Here is a 24,413-nt window from a genome sequence, read left to right as displayed (position 1 = left end):
GAGGGGTTTCCTTCATACAGAGCGAAGTAAGGCGGAATTGCCAGGCTTCCCCGCCAGCGCCAAGCTCCGTGGACCCCGGACTCAGAAGGATGAGGCGCCAACACGAAGTCTCCTCACTCGCTTCTCTACCCACCTTTCCTCCCAGCTGTCCCAGACGTTTACCCCTTTACCCTCTCTCCCACCGTAAATATCTCCGCATCACCCTTCCCTTCGCTCCCTCTATATCCCCTCCTGCCTGTGTAAGACGCAGCGGCTGAGGTCACAAAGTCGGCCAGGGGAGTTCTCCTTTCCTCCTCTTTCTAAGCTCTGACAGCAAAGCGAGCGAGACCCCAGCACGCGCCGCAGCAGCCAGGACCCGGCTGCCATGGCAACGGCGCGTCTCCGCGTCTTCCATCCGGGCCTCTTTCACTACAAGGGCGCGGGAGATCAGCGCAGACGCAGACGATAGCTTAAGAACACCTACCGCTCCGGGCGCTCCTCGTGGTGCGGGTAAACGACCTCTCTGGCTGCGGTTTCTGAGGAAACGACCAAGAAATCCAAGCATCACCCATAAGTTTCACGAGGGTTAGTACGAATTGGGGAAAGTTTACTGTCTGGGTTGAGTTTTCCAACGTGTGTCTCTTGCCGGATACGGACTTTATTAGAATGAATTCTAGAGGTATATTGCCGTTAAGTTGTTTTCTTCACCATTAACTTCCAAAAGTAGTTTCAGCTTTCATTAGTAGATAAGCACATTGCTAATTAGTGACCGGAAGATTCCCCATCCCACCCCCATCCTCCCTAATCAAAACCAAACCTTTGCAGCTAGAGGTTATCATACTAAGTGAAGTCAGAAAGAGAAAGACAAATACTATGTGATATCACTTGCATGTGGAATCTGAAATATGGCACAAATGAACCTGCTATGAAACAGAAACAGACTCACAGACGTGGAGAACAGACTTGTGGTTGCCAAGGGGGAGGGGGTGGGGGAGGAAAGGACTGGGAGTTTGGGATTAGCAGATGTAACCTATTACATATAGGATGGATAAACAGCAAGGTCCTACTGTATAGCACAGGGAACTATATTCAATATGCTGTAATAAAACATAATGGAAAAAATATGAAAAAGCATGTCTATGTGTGTATAACTGAGTCACGTTGCTGTACAGCAGAGATTGGCACAGCATTGTAAATCAACTATATTTCAATTAAAAAAATAGAGTAAAATAAAAACTTTTATTGCCCAAGAGAATGGTCAAAGGAAATAGGTTGTTTGCTCCAACTTTCAAGCATGTCAAAATGGTCATCTAGAATTTTCTCAAATCCTCCTTAAAGGTCATCTTTATGTATGAAGGGGGAGCAAGATGATTTTTGGGCTGTGGTGACAAATGACAAGATTTTAGGAACTGTCCATTCCCTACCAGAAATAAAACAGGGAGAAATGAAAATATTTCCTCAGCACATTCCATTCAGATTATTTTTGTTTATTATTAGGATTTCTATCATTTGGTAAAATGGAGAGCACCTTTCCTCCAAAGAGGAGCAATATAAAACTGAATTTTTAAGTATTCTCCAAACTGTACAGTAGACTAAGTTAAAAAACAGAAAAGATTTCAGGTTAAGTTTAATTACAATATTGAGTGCACTTCCTAGCTACAGTGTAGAATGTATAGTTGTAATGACCTAATGTTTCTTCTGCTGCAGGACTTTGGTCTTAGGCCAAACACTTGAAAAAGACAAAAAATATAAAATTATCAAGTATTGAAGGACAAAGGAATTTTAGTCAAATCTCCTTTAGTGAACATGGAATTACTACAAAGCTAAAATTGACCTTACGTTTCTGAACTCCTAGTTGAATATTTTTTCCACTGACCCTCCTAAATATTTTAAGTATTTTTGCAAATATTAATGGAATATAGCACCATTGTTCATAATATCCAAAAAGCAGAAACAACCCAAATGGCCAAAAAATAATGAATGGATACATAAAATGTAGTATATCCATTCAATGGAATATTTCAGCTGTAAAAAGGAATGAAGTACTGATAAATATTCAATACTACAACATGGATGAACCTTGAAAATGTTACTGAATTGGTCAACCGGACCCATGCTTAGAGAATAGATCTTAAGTGTTATCCCCAAAAAAAGAAAAGTAACTATGGGAGGTAATGCATGTGTTAATTAACTTGATTGTTGTAATCATTTATACTTATAAATATTATACAGTATAATATTTAATAATATTATATAATATTTACATATAAAATATTTTTATATATAAAGTCATCATATTGTACACCTTAAAAATCATGTCATATAACCTAACTATATACAATTTTTATTTGTCAATTATACCTCAGTGAAGTTGGAAAAATAAAGTCCTCTTTCCTCTTCTCTCTGGTGTGAGCCCTTTGGACTACCAATGACTGCACAAGGAAGGAGAATTAAGGAAATATAGGAACAGGATGATTTAGGTAAATGCAGGTACGAAAAGAAAAGAAGTTTTCTGCTATACAGGCCCTTTCACCTAGATGGACTTTAATGCTCTTCAAAGTCAGAAAATGTTAAGCATCAATAAATGACTATGTTTTAGTAATAGGCAGCAGAAATGTGTTTCTAATTTATGACTCATCAAAGACTGAGATTTTTTTTTTTAATTGGGGTATAGTTGTTTTACAGTGTTGTGTTAGTTTCTACTGTACAGCAAAGTGGAGTTCCCTGTGGTATACAGCAATTCTCATTAGCTATCTATTTTATATGTATTAGTGTATATGCGTCAATCCCAATCACCCAATTCATCCCACCCACCCTTTCCCCACTTGGTGTCCATAGGTTTGTTCTCTACATCTGTGTCTCTATTTCTGCCTTGCAAACTGGTCCATCTGTACCATTTTTCTAGATTCCACATAGATGTGTTAATATATGATATTTGTTTTTCTCTTTCTGACTTATTTCACTCTGTATGACAGTCTCTAGGTCCGTCCACGTCTCTACAAATGACCCAATTTCGTTCCGTTTTATGGCTGAGGAATATTCCATTGTATATATATACCACATCTTCTATTTTTTATTTATTTATTTATATTTGGCTGCGATGGGTCTTCATTGCTGCACGCAGGCTTTCTCTAGTTGTGGCGAGCGGGGACTACTCTTCGTTGTGGTGCATGGGCTTCTCATTGCGGTGGCTTCTTTTGTTGCAGAGCATAGGCTCTATGCACGCAGGCTTCAGTAGTTGTGGCTCATGTGCTCTAGAGTGCAGGCTCAATAGTTTTGGCACACAGGCTTAGCTGCTCCACTGCATGTGGGATATTCCTGGACCACGGATAGAACCCATGTCCCCTGCATTGGCAGGCAGTGGATTCTTAACCACTGTGCCATGAGGGGAGTCCCTGTCTTCTTTTTTTTTAATTAATTTTTTTTTAATTTGGGTATAGTTTTTTTTACAATGTTGTGTTAGTTTTTACTGTACAGTGAAGTGGAGTTCCCTGTGCTATACAGCAGGTTCTCATTAGTTATCTATTTTATACATAGTAGTGTATATATGTCAAGCCCAATCTCCCAATTCATCCCAGCGCCCCCCTTGGTGTCCATAAGTTTGTTCTCTACATCTGCATCTCTATTTCTGACTTGCAAACCAGTTCATCTGTACCATTTTTCTAGATTCCACATATATGCGTTAATATACAATATTTGTTTTTCTCCTTCAGACTTACTTCATGCTGTATGATAGTCTCTAGGTCCATCCACATCTCTACAAATGACCCAAATTCATTCATTTTTATGGCTAAGTAATATTCCATTGTATATATGTACCACATCTTCTTTATCCATTCGTCTGTCAGTGGACACTTCCATGACCTGGCTATTGTAAATAGTGCTGCAGTGAACACTGGAGGTGCATGTGTCTTTTTGAATTATGGTTTTATCTGGGTATATGCCCAGTATTGGGATTGCTGGGCATTATAGTAATTCTATTTTTAGTTTTTTAAGGAACCTCCATAGTGGCTGTATCAATTTACATTCCCACCAACTGTGCAAGAGTGTTCCCTTTTCTCCACACCCTCTCCAGCATTTGTTGTTTGTAGATTTTCTGATGATGCCCATTATAACTGGTGTGAGGTGATACCTCATTGTAGTTTTGATTTGCATTTCTCTAATGATTAGTGATGTTGAGCATCTTTTCATGTGCCTCTTGGCCATCTGTATGTCTTCATTAGAGAAATGAAAGACTATGGGATTTTACAAATAGTGATCACTGTGTATATGAATAGTGCCATGTGTTTTCCCTCTCCACTGGTTAATTTAATACTAGTTATAACTATAAATTTCAAATGTCCATTCTGAAAAAAAGATCCAAGAAAGAGATAAAACTCCCCCAGTTTTCTGTCATTGTTCGTTATACATGGTATAGAAATAAGTACACAAAATGAGGAAGAGAGCAGCATAAGGTTGAGCAACTCTCTTTCAATTAAAAAAAAGCACTTTGAAGGCTTTGATTTAGAAAAACCAATATTTATTTAACTTAAGTACCCTGAAGAGATTAAATAAATGCCAAGAATTAAGAAGACATGACTGTACATGTCTTCTATAAAACTGTTCAAAGTAAAACACTTTACAGACAATATGCAGATTCTGTATAGAGTCACGATATTCTAAATCATTCAACAAATATTACTCAGCACTTAAGTGGCAGACACTGTTCTAGATACTTGGAATATATCAATGAACTATCATCTTCCCTGGAAGTCAGAGTTCCAACTATCTCAAACACCTAGAACCCAACTGCCAAAAAAAAAAAGGTGCAAAAGTCTCAGAGTCCTTTGCCTTACTTTATTCTAATAAGTTCAGATCTCTGAGTTCCCAGCCCAGAAATTAGAATGTTATCATTTGAAAGGAAGGGAAAAAGAAGAGGTGAAATTTTAAGCATGTATTCTTCTGAATTTATACCTATACATTCCACCTTTAAGGCTCATTTATTTACAGAGCACAAGGGCTTTATAATGTTTACATACATGTATTTGAAATCGATACATTAACATCTGGATCTTTTGTAAATTAAAAAAGCTATTTTATAATGTAGGGAATATTTTCTTTAGGAAGTGAAAAATTCACCGCCTTTATGGAGCTCACCTTCTAGTAGGGAGAAAAGACAATAAATAATAAACATACTAAATAAGTAAATCATATTGTGTGTCAGAAGGTGAGAAATGATATATAAAACATAAAGCCAAGAAGAGAGGATCAGAAGTGTGGGGCTAGGTTGTAGTAATGGGGCTGCTATTTCAAATAACTTAGTCAAGTTAAGCCTTATTGAGGTGACATTTGATACTTTTAATAGTAGTTATACACAGATTTGATGTATAATAATATTTATCAATTACATATATATTACATATCAGATATATCTTATATCTGGATATAGTTATAATAAAAATACAGCAACTGCTGAAAAAATCAAGACATTCTTTCTGTAGTGCACTATTATTATGAGTGTGTCACAGTAAAGGCTGGAGAGCTTGAGTTTGCATATGACCCTTAGCAGCAGGACAATCCCTTTTTCAGCTTGTATGCCAGCCATAAGTACATCCCTTTAACACAAAAAAATTATTCAGCACTTGTTTCATGTGTTCAGCACTTTTGAGTGTATGCCCAGCCCCCATAAGGCAGAAGTTTCAAGGGATCTCCTGCTATGAGGCTCTAGCTTACTCAGTATGTGATTAGAAATTCTGAAATCTGGGAGAAGGATTTTATAGAAATAAATTATAAAGGGAAAGAAGCAAAATGAATCTTCCTAAAAGGTTAGCCTTTGAGGAAAAACAACAAACATAATTTACCTTTTAAATTATTGACAGGAAAACCCTGTGTTTATAAGTAGTGTTTTATTGCCTGATTGAATAATTACTCTTTGAAGCTACCCATATGGTTAAACATTAAGTGCCGTTTGCTAAGCTGTCCTATAGGTCTAGCTCTTTGCAGTTTTATAGCAGAAGTTGCACCTTCTTGACTTCTAGACATACATATTTAATGTGAAAAGCAAAAAATAATTAAATATGGAAGCTAAACTACAAAGGCTCTATTTAAGGTATACAAATAGTATTGATGACTAGTGATAAGAATGACCCTGCTTATCGTCTGCTCGAGGTCAAATAATTGACTCATCAACATGAAGAAATGCACTTCAGGTCACTCTGTTGTCATAAAAATACTTTTAAATTAATAATCTCTATAGTCCTTCATGTTCCACTTATATTCTTTACTATTAACATCACCCCATAGAAAGGCAAAGTACATTTTGGTTTATTGAAGGTAATATACAATTAGGCATAAAATTTTCCTGTGATTAAGTTTATACTCAACATGTTCCCAAAGGCATTTGAAGCTGCTTGCATTACCATCCTGGATACAATGAATGGTAGATATAGATGAAGCCAATGCCAGTATGCTAACACTAAGAGTCAGTTCAGTTTCTGTAACTGAGTTTTCACATTTTAAGCAGCTAATGTAAAAATGGAAATAAAGTACACTTTCTATTTCTTAAAAGAAATCACATGTGTTCCTCAAGAAAAACCTGTTGTCCTGGCATTTATTTTTAAAATAATTTCTTTGGTGGGGTTTTTAGTAGGAGTAGTCAGTGATGAAAGGGCCAAGGCCTTCAGTAGCATTTTTATAGCAAAGGTATAGACAATTGTATAGACAATTGTAAAGGCTGTTACAATTTTCTTGAGAATAATAATTTTTTAAAGCTATACTTCAAAACCATAAACTTAAAAATATTGACTTTGAATTCTTCCAACTTTTTCTCTTCACCTATGCCTGGTGAATGTCGTCTGCCTTAAAGTGACAATCCAATAGCAATGATGGCTGTCTCTCTTCTCTGGGGATGGCAATATCATTAAAGCTCATTACAAAACTTGGATATGCAAGAGTACCTATGCATTAACTGAAAATGGACTCATCTTGTCATCTGAATCTACGTGCAAAGAATGAATGCCTCCCAAGTACGTATATGGCCACAACCAAGAGGTTCATGTCAGCAAGCCACACTCTTCTAAAAGTGTAAATCAGACCATACCCCTCTCTGACTTTCCAATGCTATTAGAATAAAATTCAAATTCCTTACCTTACTTCCAAGATTCTGCATAATTGGGCCCCATCTTACTCCTGTAATCTCACCTCCTACCACTTTGCTGCCCATTCATGATACACCAAGCACCCTGACCTCTCTGTTCCTCAAGAATGTCGAGCTCTTTTCCATCTTTGCTATTTCCTCTGCCGGAATGCTCTTCCCCAGATATTTGCACTGCTAAATGCTTCTCATCCTTTAGGTAAGAGTGGACATTCTTGCCTTGTTTTTGATTGTAGGGAGAAAATGCCCAATTTCTCACCATTAAGTATGATGTTAGGTGTAGGATTTTTGTAAATGTTCTTTATCAAGTTGAGGAAGTTCCTCTCTACCCTTAGTTTACTGAAAGTTTTTTTTTTTATCGTGAATGGCTTTTGGATTTTGTCAAATGCTTTTTCTACATTAATTGATATGATCACATTATTTTTCTCTTTAGCCTGTCGATATGGTGGACTACATTAATCGATTTTTTAATGTTGAGCCACCTTGCACACCTAGAATAAATCCCACTTGTTTGTGGTGTATACTTCTTTTCACTGCTGGATTCAATTTGCTAATATTTTGTTGAGGATTTTTGCTTCTATGTTCATGAGAGATTTTAGCCTGTAGTTTTTCTTTGTTGTAAAGTCTATTTGTTTTTGGTGTTAGGGTAATGCTGGCCTCATAGAATGAGTTAGGAAGTGTTCCCTCGGCTTCTGTTTTCTGGAAGAGATTGTGGAGAATCGGCATTATTTCTTCCTTAAATATTTGGTAGAATTCACCAGTGAAACCATCCAGGCCCAGTGCTTTCTATTTGGGAAGGATATTAGTGATACAATTTCTTTAATAGTTATAGACCTATTCAGATTGTGTTTTTCAAGGAGTTCATTCATTTCATCTAAGTTATCAAATTTATGGGCCTAGAGCTATTTATGTTATTTCTTTATTATTCTTAAGTGTCCATGTAATAATCCCTCTTTCATTTCTGACATTGGTGATTAGTGTCTTCTCAGCCTGGCAATAGGTTTATTGATTTTATTGATATCTTAACAACTGTGTTTCATTAATTTTCTCTGTTGATTTCTTGTTTTCAATTTCATTTTTTTCTGCCTTTTAAAGATTATTTATTTTCTTTGGCTTGCCTTAGGTTTTAAATTGCCCTTTTTTCTTTAGTTTCTTAAAGTGGAAGTTTATATTACTGATTTTGGATCTTTCTTCTTTTCTAATATATGTCTTTAATGTTATAAACTTCTCTCTAAACATTGCTTTTGCTGCCTCCCACAACTTTTGATAAATAGTATTTTCTTTTAGTTCAAAACATTTCTAAATTTCTCTCGAGACTTCTTTTTGACACAGGTGTTATTTAGACGTGTCTTTTAACTCCAAATATTTGGAGGTTTTACAGTTATCTTTCTGTTATTTATTTCTAGTTTAATTTCATTGTGGTGTGAGAATATAATTTATATGATTTCTATACTTTCAAATTTGTAAACATATGTTTTACAACTAAGAATGTGGCCCATTTTGGAAGTTGTTTATTCAGGTTTGGAAAAAATATGCATTCTGCTGTTGTTTGATGGAATATTCTATAAATGTCAATTAGATCAGGTTGATAGTGCTTTTCAGGCCAACCATATCCTTACTGATTTTCTGCCTGTTTGATCTATCAATTACTAAAAGAGGGTGTTGAATAATTTAACTATAATAGTGTATTTTTCTATTTCTCCTTTTAGTTGTCAGATTTTGATTCATGTATTTCAGGGTTCTGTTGTTAAGTACATTCACACTAAGAATTGTTATGTCTTCTTGGAAAATTGGCCTCTTTATCATTATGTAATGACCCTCTTTATATCTGCTAATTGTCCTTGTTCTGAATTCAGTTTTGTCTGAAATCAATATAGCTACTTCAGCTTCCTTTTAATGATTGTTAGCATGGTATATCTTTCCCCAGCCCATTGCTTCTAATCTATTCATACATGTGTCTTTAAAGTGGGTTTCTTATAAATAAGTTAGGTCTTATTTTTTATCCACTCTGACAGTCTCTTTCCTTTAACTGTTGTATTTACACCATTTACATTTAAAGCAATTATTGATATGCTTGGATGAATATCCTACATGTTTATAATTGATTTCTATTTATTGCATTTATTCTTTGATATGTTTCCCCCCTTTTTTTCTGCCTTCTCTGGTTTTAGTTGAACATTTTATATAATCTATGTTATCTCTTCTCCTAAGATAGCAATTATACTTCCTCAAAAAAATTTTTGGGGGCGCAGTGGTTTAGAGTCCACCTGCCGATGCAGGGGACATGGGTTCGTGCCCTGGTCCAGGAAGATCCCACATGCCGCAGAGCGGCTGGGCCCATGAGCCATGGCCTCTGAGCCTGCACGTCTGGAGCCTGTGCTCCGCAATGGGAGAGGCCACAACTGTGAGAGGCCCGCGTACCGCAAAAAAAAAAAAAAAAAAAAATTTTTGGTGGCTGCCCTAGAGTTTACAGTACATTTTTAACTAATCTAAAATTAATTTCAAATAACACTACTGCTTCATATGTAGTGCAGGTACCTTATAAAAGTATTCCCAGTTCCTTCCTCTGATCCTTGGGACATCTCTGTCATTCATTTTACTTATCCATATTCTATAATCACTCAATACATTGCTTCTATTATTACTTTAAACATTTTAAGGTTTAGTTTTTAATAAATTAAGATTAAATAAAAATTTATTTTACCTTTATTTATTCCTTTTCTAACATTCTTTCTTTCTTTATATAGATCCAAGTTTCTGACCTATATATCATTTTCCTTCTCCCTGAAGAACTTCTAATATTTCTTGCAGGACAGAACATTTTAATACTTCTTGCTTGCACTGAATTCTCTGAGTTTTTAATTTTCTGAGAAAGTCTTTATCCTGAACAAAAGGATAATTTTGTTGAATATAGAATTCCAGGTTGATGATTTTTTTCCTTCAATATTTTAAATATTTCACTCAACTTTCTTTGTGCTTCTATGGTTTCTGACAAGAATCTGCTGTAATTCTGTAGGTAAGATTTTCCTGCCTCTGGCTTTTTCAAGGTTGTTAACTTTGTCTTTGGTTTTCTACAATTTGAATATGACATACCTTAATGTAGTTTTTTCTTTCTTCGTGTTTTTTGTTTTGTTTTGTTTTGTTTTGTTTTGTTTTTTATCCTGCTTGGTATTCTCTGAGCTTTCTGGATATGTGGTTTGCTGTCTTTCATTAATTTTGGAAGGTTATTCGGCTATTATTACTTTGCATATTTCTTCTGCTCTATTTGTTCCTTCTCCTTCTGGTATTCCAATTACATGTATGGTACATCTTCTATAATTGTCCCACAGTTCTTAGGCATTCTATTCTTTAAATTCTTTTTCCTCTTTGCCTTAAATTTTGGAAGTTTCCATTGACCAGTCTTCAAGTTCACTGGTTCTTCTACTGTGTCAAGAGTAGTGATGAATGCCTTTTATAGAGTCATCAGTTCTGTTACAGTGCTTTTGGTTTATAGCATTTCCTTTTGATTCTTTCTTAGAGTTTCCATATCTCTGCTTATATTACCCATCTGTTCATGCATGTTTTCTTACACTTTCCATTAGAGCCCTTAACATAATGACCATAGTTAAATTCCCAATCTGATAACACTAATATCTCTGTCAAGCTGGGCCTTGTCCTGTTGCTTTCTTTGTCTTTTCAGACTGTGTTTTTTCTTGCATTTTAGCATGACTTGTAAATTTTTTTGTTGAAAGCTGGACATGGTATATCAGATAATAGGGACTGAAGCAGATAGGCCTTTAATGTGAGATTTTATGTTAATATGGTTAGAAGTTGGGCTGTGTTTAATGTTTTCCATAGCTGCATGTGCCAGAGGGTTCAAATTTCTCTAGTGTCCTTCTTTTTCTCTCTCTAGTTTTTGGGCTTCCATAAGAACTCCTCCTCAGAGAGCTTGCATCTCCTTCAGCTGTAATTCACTGTTATTCTACTGGAGCCCTATTGGTATGGTGGTAAAGTATGGAAGAAGAGAATCATTCTATAATCTTATGATTAAATCTCACTCTTTCAGTGGGCCTTGGTCCCTGGGCTGTGACCTTCACAAGTGTTTGTTAGCTTCCCCCTCTATCTATTTAGATGAGACAGAAAGGCTAGAGGGAACTAGAGTTGAAGAAATGCCCTTCCCTCACATAAGATAAGCCTCTGGGAAAGTCTTTTTCCCTGGAGATTAGGCCTTTGTTATGAAGAATGTCTAGGCTTAGATATTCACAATGGTTACTTTCTGCCTCTAGCTACAGAACTTTTTCATCTTCCCCAAATGAAAATTTGTACCTGTTAAACATTAACTCCCCATTTTTCCCTCTCCCCAACCCCTGGCAACCACCATTCTACTTTCTGACACTATGTAGCCTTTTGCATCTGGCCTCTATCACTAACATAAAGTTTTTAAAGTTCATCTGTTGTGTAGTATGCATAGTATTTTGTTCCTTTTTAACACAAGATAGTATTCATTGTGTGGCTATACCATCTTTTGATTATCCACTCCCTGGGTGATGAACATTTGGGTTGTTTCTGCTTATAATGACTATTATAATGTTGCTTTAAAAATGTGTGTAGAAGTCTTTGTGTGGGCCTATCTTTTTCATTTCTCTTGGTTAGATTTCTATGAGTGGAATTATTGGGCTGTGTGTAATTTTTAAGAAACTACCAATCTGTTTTCAAAAGTGGTTGTGCTGATACATTTCCACCAGTAATGTATGGGAATTCCAGTTTCTCTATATCTTTACCAACACTTGGTATTTTCTGCTTTTTAAATTATACCTTCCTAGAGGGTGTGTAATGGCATCTCATTTTGAAACTGGACAACTCAGATGGGATTCGAACCCAGCCAAAACTCAGATTGGTTCTTGAACCCACAGGCTTAGACTTTTACTCAGCCAAAACTCAGATTGGGCCTTGAACCCATGGGCTGAGACTCAAACCCACTGTCTTTTTTTTTTTTTACGGTACGCGGACCTCTCACTGCTGTGACCTCTCCTGTTGCGGAGCACTGGCTCCGGATGCGCAGGCTCAGCAGCCGCGGGCTGGGCTCACGGGCCCAGCCGCTCCGCGGCATGTGGGATCTTCCCGGACCAGGGCACGAACCCGTATCCCCTGCATCGGCAGGTGGACTCTCAACCACTGCGCCACCAGGGAAGCCCAAACCTACTGTCTTTTAATTGAAATTGCACACCTGGTCTCAGGACTTAATGAAGCTCAGGTTCTTTATGTCTCAGCACAGAAGGAATTCAGCGAGAGGCAAAGTGGTAGGTAAGAAGTAGATTTATTGCGAGAGATACACATCCCATAGACAGAATGCAGTCTGTCTCAAAAGGCTTGAGAGTGGCCCAGAATACGGTGTGGTTAGTTTGTATGGGCTGGGTAATTCCATAGGCTAAGAAGTGGGAGGATTATTCCAACTATTTTGGAGAAGGGGTGGGGATTTTGAGGATCTGGGCTACCACCCACTTTTTGGCCTTTTATGGTCAGCCTCACACCTGGTCATAGCTCAGTAGCATGCTAATATATTACAATGAGCATATAATGAGGCTAAAGCTCTACTGGAAGTCACATCTTCTGTCATCTTGGACCTAGTTGGTTCTAACCAGTTTATGTTGTATCCACAATGGCTATGTCATTTTTTTAAAATGCTCCCTTCCTTCCTGTTTCAATTTGGTATTAATTTTCATTTCCTTAATGCTACTAATTTGAAGTACTTTTCATATACTTGTTAGCCATTAGTGTGTCTTCTTTGGTGATCTGTCTATTCAAGTCTTTTGTCCATTTTTAAACTGGGTTATTTGTTTTAGGATTGAGTTGTAAGGATTCTTTATATATTCTGGGTACAAGTCCTTTATCAGATATTTGATTTATAAATATTTTTCCCCAGTCTGTGGCTTATCTAATCTTGCTTTTGGTTTTAGATTTTCCTTTGTTTTTCTTCATTAATCCGCCCACCACCTCAATCTTCAGATGATTCATAAATCAGCATTACCTCTGATCCAATGGGGAATTTTTCAAGGGAGAATTGAACTCCAGAAACTACTACCTCTGGAGCCAATCTCAGCTGAGTTATAGCCCTTCTTACAGCACAGTGGCACCCATCACAACTTGAGGCAGTGTTCTTTTCTAAATTGTTGATATTTGTACATAGCAGACAATTTAGTAGAGTATGAAATCAAACCATCAGTGGTGGATTGGCATATATTAAGAGCTTCACTAGTATATATTCTATCCCTCCCTGAGAGTAGCTCACAGATTTATCAGTAATAAAGCCAGAATTTTCTCCAGTCACTGGCTTTGAGTGCACAAGATCTAAAGCATATTTCCCAAAGATATTTCTTCCATGAATTCATATCATCTTTAGCAAAAGATATGAACCTTAGAAAAACTTAAAACTCTCCACTTTAATCAATCAATTCAATGAACATTTATAGGGTGTTGTGCTAGGTACTAAGAGACAAACAATGAACAAAACAAGTTTCTCCCCTCAAAGAGCTTAAAGTGGATATATATACATACAAATAACTGTAATACATAGCTGTATGTATATGTGGTAGCGTACAAATATTGGAGAAGGCTGCCTATAAAAAGTGGCATTTGAGCTAATCTTCACAAATGAGTTGGATATCAAAGTCAGAAATCGGGATGAGGGCATCCCAGACACAGGGACTGATATGTGCAAAAGCATAGAATCTGAGGCTCCTGAGTAATGTCAACAACAGCAAGTATTCTGGAATAGTGTAGGATGCCGTCGTGAAACAAAGCTGGAAAATCAGGTAGGGAAAGGCTGTGAAGAGTCTTAAATTCAATCCATTAGAGGTTTATTGACCACACCTACTGTTCCCAACATTGCTAGGTAATCTGAGGGAATGGTTCACAAATTTTTGTGTTTGTATTATCCCACAGTTACTATTCTATCAAAAACCATATCTTCCTCTCAATTGTAATCAAATTCTAATTTTTATGAAGACATTAATGAATTCACAGGTACTATATTTGTCATTTATAATTAGTTTAAAAGGCATTAAATGTGCAACGTAGTGTACCTGATAGTAAATTTGTAACTGGGTATTTTTGAAAAATTAGTCTTAAAAATTATAAGGAAAATTTTAATATTTTATGATAATTTCCCAGATTGTCTATAAAGAAGGCCCACTTTTTTAGACATTGATAAAGTCTTCTCTTCACATATTTTGCTAAAGAACACTTCAGACATGTTACTATGAGACTGATTTTAACAAAATCTATTAGATGTGTATCAACTAGTTACATACTATATTCATGGTTTTTTGTGAATCATTAGCTTTGTTTAAAAAGATGGCTTTTGTATAAGTACATATCTGTTTTTGTGGGGGGAAAAGGTGACTTTAAAACTGCCCCAGACAGAAAAAAAATGGCTTGTTAGGAATATGTTTTGTGTTAGTGTGAGTTACTGTTACTGTATTTGTTTATTGTAAAGGTAGTTGGTTAATATTCAGTGTACTTTACAATAAAGAGTAATAAAAATTTCTAAGTCCTGAAATTCAAGAACATCTCAATGTTGATGAAAAATTAATCAATAGATCAAGAAACAAATGGATAAACACCAAGGTCCTACTGTATAGCACAGGGAACTATATTCAGTATCTTGTAATAAACCATAATGGAAAAGAATATGAAAAAGAATCTATATTCATATGTATAACTGAATCACTTTGCTATACAGCAGAAACTAACACAATGTTGTAAATTAACTATATTTCAATAAAATAAATTTAAAAAATAAAACAAAGCAAAAAGAAGAAAAAAGGAAAGAAATAGAAAATTTTGAGCCAAATTTGATGATTATAGCCCAGGAACAGCATCTCATAAAGCTCTGAGAGGACTTCCCTGGTGGCACAGTGGTTAAGAATCCATCTGCCAGTGCAGCGGATGCGGGTTCGAGCCCTGGTCCGGGAAGATCCCACATGCCGCGGAGCAACTAAGCCCGTGAGCCACCACTACTGAGCCTCCGCTCTAGAACCTGGGAGCCACAATTACTGAGCCCACGTGCCACAACTACTGAAGCCCGCATGCCTAGAGCCCATTCTCTGCAACAAGAGAAGCAACCACAATGAGAAGCCCACGCACCTCAAAGAAGAGTAGCCCCCACTTGCCACAACTAGAGGAAGCCCGCATGCAGCAATGAAGACCCACACAGCCAAAAATAAAAAAAAACAAATTTATAAAACCACCACAACAAAAATCTATTAAAAAAAAAAAGAAAAAGAAAACTCCGAGAACTGTTCTGCCCGTTAGAAATCAAGGCACAGTTATATAAGTTTGTTGCTACAGAGGGCTACACATTAAATAATGTATTATTGACAGTTTACACAACCTAGATCTAAGCATCATCGTGGCCCCTTACAAGATCAAGAAAGAATGTTATCTGTTAAGGAGTTGTCTTGTTGATGCTAGGAGAATGTTGCTCTTTATGGTTGAGCAAGTATTTCTACCCATGGGGGAGGTTTGGTTGATGCCTAATGCAGATACACAATGCATAGTAGAGGAGGAGAGAGGAGGCCAAAGGGCAGGAAAAAAGTATCTACTTGAGATGTTAAAAAGCAACTAATTTTCAAATAACCAATCTCTAATTCCATTACTCCTGGGCTCAAATGTAAGCAGTTGTTGTTTTCTATATACCTGTTCCATAACCAGATTCAAGAATACTGACAATTACCTCGTGTGACAAAAAGTTTAATTTTAAGAGTAGAAATTAATATAAATTTTGCTGTTATAATAATTGTAAAGCACAAAGATAAATAAAATACAGTAGCATTATTAATAAACGAGATTGATAAGAGGTGGCATAGAAGTAGAAATCCTATAGGCTGAGTGCTTGAAATTCGTAACCACTCTTATGCCAATCTTTATTTGGCCTAATGTGGCAGTGAACTGAATTAATTTTGATGAGCAGAGAGGAAGGTGTTTTGATGGTTGCCACTCTCCTTTTTTTCTTCTCTTCCTTTTAAGGGAGCAAGAAACATGTAGAGCAAAACAAATCATTTCTGTCCCAGGCTCTAGCCCATTCACTGATTCTAGACTAACCAACTCTCAGGTAACAAGTATAAATGAATGACTTCACAAAGAATTACATAATACCTGAGTTGATGCAATAAGAGAAAGACGGTATGAAAAGATGGGGAGAAATATTGTCAATAGGATTTGCTATCCATAGCCTGAGGGGAGAGTGAGAGAAAAATAGGAGTCACGAATGACTTAATGCTTTTGTTTAGCTTGTGCAAATGAAAGAATGAAATGGCACTTTACTGAGATCTAGGACAAGCAGGGTACAAATCAAGAGTTTGTTTCTCCAGTGTTGTTGTGATTAGTTAGGCAATCAAGTAGAGATGGAACTGAGCAGTTGGATATAGAGCCTGGAATTCAGAGAATAGGAAAGGGATATACATGACACACAGGGAGGGGATGTAGATGAGGAGGGAAACAAAAGTTCAGAGAAGTAAGCCTGAGAGTGTTCCAACATCTATCTAGCTGTCAGGAAGAAGAGGAAGAGCCAGTAAACAAGACCCTGGTGCAACCAGTGAGTTACAGAGAATCAAGAGAGAGTTGTGTTCCAGAAGCCAAGGGAAGGTCTTGTTTAAAGAAGGGATGTTCACTGTTTCAAATGCTGCTGACAGGCCAAATACAATGAGGACTGGGAACCACAGTTTTGACAATAGTTGTGGTTTTTTGTTTTTTTTTTTTCTGTGACCTTGGGCAAGTTAGTAGTGCACTTATGATCTGGACCCTGTTTTAAAATGGGGATGGACATCTATTAAGGCTGTTGGGAGGAATGACTAATACATGATTGGGGTATAATAGAGGCGGGGCAGGTGCGGGGTTGTTAGCAGTGACTGGTAGCAGTCCCGCTCAGCCATTGGTCGGCCATTGGTCACAGTGGGCCCCTCCCGGAAGCAGACCACCGTTGGCGAGCAGCCATTAGGGAGCAACCCTTAGAAGGCTACCGTTAGCAGTCCCAGTCAGCCATTGGTTGGCATCGCAGTGGGCCCCTCCCACTCCCCTGCCTCTGTATAAAGGAGCCCGAATTGGGACTGAGGGAAGATTTTGTTGGGGTGGATTCTAGTCTGCCATCTTCTTGATCTGCTAGCTTTCTGATTAAAGTCATTATTCCTTGCCGCAACAGTTCGTCTCCCGATTTATTGGCCTGTCGGTCGTGCAGCGAGCAGAGTGAGCTCAGTAACAGTTTTAGAGGAATGATGGGATCCTGAACAAAATAGAAGAGAGTAAGCAGAGACAGCAGCATTGCCAGTTCACTTCAAGGAGTATTGCTATAAAGGGAAGAGAAGAAAAGGGACAGGAGCTAGAAGGACATAGAAGTTCAAGCAGAGGAGGATTTATCATGAAGCTAATAAAGCTTACATTTCAGGGCTTCTCATCTGCACCTGCTTCTTCTATGGCCCTAGGAAGGGCCCTAACAATGTGTTTCTGTGAAAATATGTTTTTGTAAAATTTCCCAAGATAAAATATTTTAATGACAATGAACCAGTGTCTCCTTCCATTCTAGCTTCCCTCCATCAAGTGTTCTCTACTTTTGTCTGGCTGCAGACACTGCTGGTATTTGAGTAAAGGAGAGTTAAGTTAGGAATACAGGTAATTTGGGTTCATGTTTTGTTTTAACTCTGCACAACAAAAGTGTTTTCAAGTATAACAAAAACAATGATTGCATTGAATTGAGAATTACATTTCTTCTTCTCTACCACTTAAATCCTGAAGAACTTGAGTGAGAAAAAATAAAACTACCTATCCAACCCTAATGTACTGTGAAAATAGAAGTACCAAGAATTGCAGATTTCTGGTCACAAAGTTATAAACCAATGCAGTTATTCTGGGCTCTAGATGCGTTAATTTTCATTTTTTGAAGAAATGTGTAATCATGTGAAGCAAAATAAATTTGAGAAAGAATGTAAGGATTTAAAACAAGAAACGCTGTGAGATAATAATGAGACAGGCTGGGACCTGGAACCTGAGACCCTTTCCTCCGTCCTTGCACCTGGACAAATGTCTCCTTGAGCAACAGAATACAAAGAAACTATAAAGGACTAAAGATAGCCACACACATGCACAGTCGGGACAGTTATGAACAATAGGATACAAAAGGCCAAAACCCAGCTGCTACTTCTGAGGTGCCAGGAGCAAAAGCAGGGTACTGCCGTGATCCCGGCACACAGCACCACCAGGAGGGTGGTCAGACCACCTAAGCCACGCCTCGGGCCCCACCCACAGATCAACCTCTACCCTCACCCCATTTAAGGAACCAGCTTACCCCGCCTCAGGGATTGAGCAAGTGAACCTGTTGCTTGTTTTCACTCCCTCGTGCTGCAGCAGTAGTCCTTATAAAGTCTTGCGTGAATTCCTTGTCTGGTCTCGTATCAATTTCTAGTGATTAAAGAGTCCAAGAAACCAGGTCAGTAACAGTAAGGAAGGTGACTCAGCAAAGTATGCATCCTTTTACAGTAAATGCCTACTCGGAGAACCAAACCTCTTCGTTAAATACAGTAAAATAGAAAAGAAGAAACTATCAAGAAGTTACATTTCCATTAGAATTTTTAAGACTTTCTTAAAATAACTAGACAGCCACAATTTCGTTAATGTTCATTTGAACCACTCAGTGGCAAACCAGTATCTCTGTAAAATATAGTATTGTGTGGACACTACCATTTGACTACCACTTTGTTGCAGGAAAATGGGGGGCTCAAGAAGATGGTCATGTCCCAGGTTTCAGGCGAGTGAGTCCATGGGGCAGGCCACCAAGTGAGGGTCCTTGGCCTCCGTTAGGAAGGAATCCAAGAGCAAGCCACGGTAAAGTGAAAGCAAATTTAGAGAGATACACATTCCACAGGCAGAATGCAGTCGTCTCAGAAGTCGAGAGCAGCCCTGGGCTGAGGGTGTGGTTAGTTTTATGGGCTGAGTAATTCCATACACGAATGAGTAGGAGGAATATTCTAACTATTTTGAAGAAGGGGCAGGGATTTCCAGGACTTGGGCTGCCACCCACTTTTTGGCCTTTCATGGTCTGCCTCAGAACTGTCTTGGTGCCTGTGGGTGTGTTATTTAGCATGCTAATGTATTACAATGAGCTTCAAGGTCTACTAGAATTTGAATCTTCCACCATCTTGGGCCTAATTGGTTCTAACTAGTTTATATAGTATCCTCAACAGCTGTGTCATTCTTTTAAAGGTTGTGCCCTGCCCCCTTTCCTCCTGTCTCAACTTGATGCACATTAAGTAGTAATAAGTGTGAAACTTTATTTCCAGAAATATTGAAATAAATTTTCCTAAACTGCTGGATTTGTATACAACACTTTCCTAGTGTAATATACAAATACATGGTCGCTCAGCCTCTCCTAGAACATGAGGGACACAGAACAGCCACTTTCACAGGGGGCCCATATTTTTGTTGCTTACTTACTCTGCTTCACATTATAGCAAGGAGCTCCAAGACTACAAACATGGAGCAGAGTCTGTAACCTTAGAGAGGTTGCTCCCAATCTCACTCTCCTTTTCGTTGTTACTCTTCTCCCTCCTTTCCTCCCAGTTCTAATCTTTTGTTTTGTACAGGCATTTGCGGGGGGCGGGGAGTGAATACTAACATAAATATTTAAAAGAGCATAAAGTGAATGTCCCTTCCTACAAGTGGGCATCTTCGAGGAAATGCATTCCTGAAATCTTGATCACTACAATAGGAGCAAGAGAATAAGACATCTGCGTAGCTAGGTGAATTAATTTTGAAATTACCTTCACCTTGCAGCGGTGGGCTTCTTAAAGTGCACCAGACTCCTCCATCTGTATGACACATGTGGGTTCTCGATAACCTTACTCAAGTTGTTGCTTTTGGCGCCTCTTCCTTCGTTAGGACCCAATAGATGCATTCTTGAAACTGTTGCAAACCCACAGCTGACGTTTTCCATTTTAAGAATGTCTTTTCATTGTTTTCATTACAAAACAGCCTTTTTTTTTTTTTTTTTGCGGTAGTCAGACAAAAGCATAACTTCTTTTAGATGTATTTTTTCACTTCATAACGTTTTTCATCAGGAAAAAAATGAAATCTATATTTCAATACTATCGGAGTCCAAACTAGACAACCAGGAGGTATGGATATTTTGTCTCCTTACTCTACAGGATGAAAATACCCTCACTCATTTGCCCACTATGACTGTAGGTAATTCCACACAAAATTATTTGCCAACTCTAAAAAAAAATTACAAAGAGATAAGATATTTTCATATTTTTGTATTTGTTCAGATACTTTGCAGAATTGCTGCATTAATTGTGGTTTATATTTGGGGGTTAACCAGACATTAGAGAAATTAAAAGCTTACAATAAAAGAAGGCAACTATTAGACTTCTCCTACTCAGGAGAAAATGTTTCCTTCAGGGTCTCAACTATAATTGATTTGAATTCTGGCAAGTGATGCAGAAGGATGATAGAAATACTGATCAAAATTCACAGGAAGTTGGCAATGATTCTCTCTCTGAAAAAATATTATATTTGATACACACAAAAGGCTATATATACAATATGTATGTATATTACAGTGTAATAAAAGTCACTTACCAAAATAAGAACATTACAAATATTCATGATCTACCTACACCATCTCCCTATCTTACCAAAAAAGGTAACCACTATCACAAATTTTTAGTGCTTTGTTATGTTCTTTTAAAAAAATTTGTTTACCACTTATGTATGTTGTTCTTAACCAAAACATTGTTTCATTTACTTGCTTTTGAGCTTCATTTTTTAAATGGTATAATGCAGCATGGACATGCCAGCTATTTGGTTTTTTTCTCACTGAACAGTATAATTATTTTCTAAAATTTATAAATTTTTTTTTTATTTTTATTTTTTTATTTTTGCGGTACGCGGGCTTCTCACTGTTGTGGCCTCTCCCGTTGCGGACCACAGGCTCCGGACGCGCAGGCTCAGCGGCCATGGCTCACGGGCCCAGCCGCTCCGCGGCATGTGGGATCTTCCCGGACCGGGGCACGAACCCGTGTCCCCTGAATCGGCAGGCGGACTCTCACCCACTGCACCACCAGGGAAGCCTCGAAATTTATAAATGTTTTGCACATTATTATGTTTGTATTTTTGCCACTGTATAGCATTGCATTAGTACAATATATCAGAAGTTTTCTATTCGTTCTCCTGTTAATGGCATTTGGGTTATTTCATGTTTTTCTTTTTATGTTTTGTGTTTAAATTGTCATTTAACAATTTAATAATTCTTCATTTTTCTTTCATAGTTGTGATTTTATTCAATCATGTTCGGATATTATGAATAATCTGTAAACAAATCTTTAAATTTAAGTACCAAAAATCTAAAAAGTCATGTAGGCCAAGATTAGGGAGCAGTTTTCTTTAGAAGCAATTCTCTCTCTCCCTCACTATATCTATAAAATGGCTTGGAGACAGACATTAAATAGTTTGAAATATTTCAGGCATATTAAATGAATAACTGTGACTCCAAATTGCCTTTTAGTTATACTTCAAGGTATAGGATGTGAAAACTGCCCTCCTTATCAAGACAGTCAAAACCTCTCAAATAAATATCCCCACATGTTTTGGTTGTACAAAAAAAAAAAGAATAGCCAGCATGTGAATTCTTCTTTTAAAAAAAGTATGTACACACACACACAATTGGATGTGGTGGTATTCATTCCTTCCAAACATGTGATTTTAGAGCTATTTTTTAAAAACTTGCATTTACAAAGTAGGTGATAAAAATATTTTTCTGGATTGTAAAAAGGACACAGAAACCACCAAGACTTGGTAAATGATATTAATCAGACTGACGTCTCTCTCTCCTGCTAACTCTCCTCATTTCTACTTTCTTCAACGTCTGCAGGGTATTTGTCTTTAGTTTCCTGGATAGACATTTCAGCCTGTTTCCCTTTTGCTCTCTTTTTTCATTTGTAATTTTTTGGCAGATGATTTATTCTTTCTCACTGCCCTTTTGAGTTTGGTTTCAATGTCTGCAAGAATTAGTTTAGCTGAAAATCTTGCCAGTCTCCTCTAGACCTCTTCTTTTACTGTCCCTTCAGCTAAATTGATCTTCACCTTGAGCTACTTTGGCAGTGGTTTGTGGTGGGGAGGGCAGGTGTCTGGGTGCCTATGGCCACAGCACTGTGGGAAACTTTACAAAGCCAGCTTGCATGGTTGTTGCTGCTAAAATCATTCCCGTTTTGTTTGCTTTTACTTTATTTTATTTTATTCTCTCAACTGTTTAGTAACTTATACACTCTAATTTTATTCTTTGCTATTCTTTAAACCTTACTGTGATACCTAATTTAACACAATCTCATCTAATCTGTATCTTAATATTCCTCATGAATAACATAAGGAATTTAGAATACTTCATTTCTAAATATCTCTCACAAGAGCTGTCAGCTGTGTTCTTTTACAGATGCTATGTCTTTTCTCTCTGGCTGCTTTTACAATCTTCTCTTTTTCCTAAGTTAACTGCAATTTTACTACTATGTGTCTGTAAAAGTCTCAGTCATATTGTAGCATATTGCCTCACCTCCATTCTATCTGCTCATTCTTTCTGCGGCTGTGATGTAAGATCTTCTCATTTCCCCCAACATATCTTAACTTCTTTTTACATCTTTAAAGGGCTGTCTCTTTACTGCATACTAGATAATTTTTTAAGTTTTATTTTCCACTTCACTAATTCCCTCTTCAGCTGTGTTTAATATGCTATTTAACCTAGTTATTGAGTTTTTAAAGTGTTTTTAGTGTGAAATTTACTGAACATACAGAAAAGAACATAAAACATAAATGTATAATATAATGAAAAATTATATCGCAAGCACACATGTATCATCTTCCAAGCCAAGAAATGGCTGTGTGCCCCTTAATCATACCTCTTTGCACTCCTCAGCAGTAAATACTTGCTAGACTTTTGTAGCAATCATTTCTTTGTTTTATACTTTTTTAAATCACTTTATGTATATAGATTTAATCAGTATAGTTTGCTTTTGAAAACTGGAATTGTATTGCTATATTCTTTTGTGTCTTACTTCTTTTGCTCAAAATTATGTTTATAAAATTCATAGAGGATTTCCCTGGCGGTCCAGTGCTTAATACTCCACGCTTCCCATGCAAGGGGCGTGGGTTCGATCCCTGCTCAAGGAACTAAGATCCAACATGCCACGTGGTGTGGCTATAAATAAATAAATATTCATTGAAATTATTTCTTGTAGCTCTGTTTTATTCATTTTCATTCCTGTGCAGTCACATTTCTATAGGAATGGAATTGCTGGGTCATAGAGGATGCAAAATCTTTGATTTTAAAGGGCCATGCCAGAATGCTATTCAAAGGGGTTGTACCAACTTACGTTGCACCAGCAATTTATGAGACATTATTCATTGAATTTTTTTTTATAAATTTATTTTATTTATTTATTTTTGGCTGCATTGGGTCTTTGTTGATGCACATGGGCTTTCTCTAGTCGTGGCAAGTGGGGGCTACTCTTCGTTGCAGTGCGCGGGCTTCTCGTTGCAGTGGCTTCTCTTGTTGCGGAGCACAGGCTCTAGGTGCACGGGCTTCAGTAGTTGTGGCATGCAGGCTCAGTAGTTGTTGCACACGGGCTTAGTTGCTCCGTGGCATGTGGGATCTTCCTGGACCAGGGCTCGAACCTGTGTCGCCTGCATTGGCAGGCAGGTTCTTAACCACTGAGCCACCAGGGGAGCCCTATCCATTGAATTTTAATTTCAGCATTTCTATTTTTAATTTCTAAAATATATCTTTAGGTTCTTTTTGAAGTCACTCTTTCCATTTTTGTTAGTCTCTTATTACTTGTTCAATTTTGTGATTTCATCTTTTATATTTAAAATTTTATAGATATTCATTTTATACTCTGTATATGATCATTCCAAAACCTAAATCATTAGGACTCTTATCTGTTGTTTTTTCTGCCAACTCTTATTTGTGGTTGCTTATGTCTCTGGTGATTTTTAAAATAATGTATTTAATTTTTAATAACTTAATTTCTAAAATAAATATTTTATATATTTATTTGATCTGAGCATGATCTGCAACTAAGTGTCTTATTAACTACTTATGCTCTATTGTGGTTTCCTGGGGGGTGTGAGAGGATGAAAATCATGCATACGGGATTAGAGTTGACAGATATTAAGAGTAACCATTATTCCTAAAGCTTTTTTACATTTCCCAAATTTCCTACCATACATACATAATACATAATACTCTTAAAACTGGGAAATAATGTTAAAATAACCATGGAAC

The 24,413-nt window shown here is 37.2% G+C and overlaps 1 protein-coding gene across 4 annotated transcripts in view; it reads right to left on the bottom strand.

Annotated features, from left to right (window-relative positions):
* Positions 1-19,289, bottom strand: part of CCDC181 (coiled-coil domain containing 181) — a 47,146-nt gene extending 27,857 nt beyond the window's left edge. The window contains exons 1-3 of one of the 4 annotated variants that reach the window (XM_019918713.3): positions 18,821-19,289; positions 18,429-18,541; positions 464-515 (exon numbers count right to left, since the gene is read on the bottom strand). The gene's annotated coding sequence lies outside the window, so the exon portion shown is untranslated. Of the gene's footprint in view, positions 1-235; positions 382-463; positions 516-18,428; positions 18,542-18,820 lie in introns of those variants that run through there. The other 3 variants (XM_033855333.2, XM_033855335.2, XM_019918714.3) reach the window with 3 other exon arrangements.
* Between the last annotated feature and the right edge of the window lie 5,124 nt (positions 19,290-24,413).

The sequence above is a fragment of the Tursiops truncatus genome, chromosome 1 (assembly GCF_011762595.2).
Source record: "Tursiops truncatus isolate mTurTru1 chromosome 1, mTurTru1.mat.Y, whole genome shotgun sequence".
NCBI classification, from domain to species: domain Eukaryota; kingdom Metazoa; phylum Chordata; class Mammalia; order Artiodactyla; family Delphinidae; genus Tursiops; species Tursiops truncatus.
The sequence above is the reverse complement of the archived record's forward strand: the minus strand, read 5'-3'. Positions and strand labels throughout refer to the sequence as shown.